We start from the raw sequence: 801 nt of genomic DNA on the forward strand, positions 1-801 counted from the left end.
ATTCTGCTGTGGGTGTACAAATGTAGTTCTCCTGGGAAGGCTGACTAAGGACATCTGCCTCCAGGGTAAGGAAAGGAAGTTGCTGTGCAGAAGTGTTCTTTAGGAACAGTGGACAAAAGCACTGCAAGAGAGAGTATGAATCTGCACCTTATATGCTACAAAAATGCTCATTAGTTTGGACTACTGCCTGCCACCAGTCTTTTCAGGGGTGATCTGCCTTCCTGATGTAGTCCAATCTTGTTGACATCAGCGCTTAAACCATGATTTAAATCATCAAAATGTAAAGACAATATGGCAAAGAATAGTTAAGAAAAGCACCTATTTGGATGTATCTCTTTTATCTAGGTTTAGTTGAGACTTTGTCTCTTTGTTCTTCTGAGACTACAGAAAAATGGTAGTAATTTCAGTTGTCCAGCTAGGTGGTCTGCAGACTTTTTTTATTGGCTATCCCTATCCGTGGATAAAACCCAAAACACCCAATACGTATGTATTTTTAAAAGAAATTCTATAAATCTACTATGCTACTAATGTGTTACGTACACAAAAATAGAGTAATATACACAAAGATATAAATTTTAAAAGGATGAGATAAAGATTAAATAAATGCTGTTTTTAAAATGGTAGTATAAATTTCAGCTGCTGCACCCCAGGGGATTGTTTTGCTTATCCCCTCCGGTGTGTGCACCCCAATTTGGAGACCACTGGCCTAACAGCTCTACTTTCTCTGGGGGTAGCTTAATATACAGCTTTTTTTGTTACATTTAGTAATACGTTTGATATCATAGAATCATAGAATCATTT

Source organism: Merops nubicus, unplaced genomic scaffold, assembly GCF_000691845.1.
Source record: "Merops nubicus isolate BGI_N331 unplaced genomic scaffold, ASM69184v1 scaffold51154, whole genome shotgun sequence".
Classification (NCBI taxonomy): domain Eukaryota; kingdom Metazoa; phylum Chordata; class Aves; order Coraciiformes; family Meropidae; genus Merops; species Merops nubicus.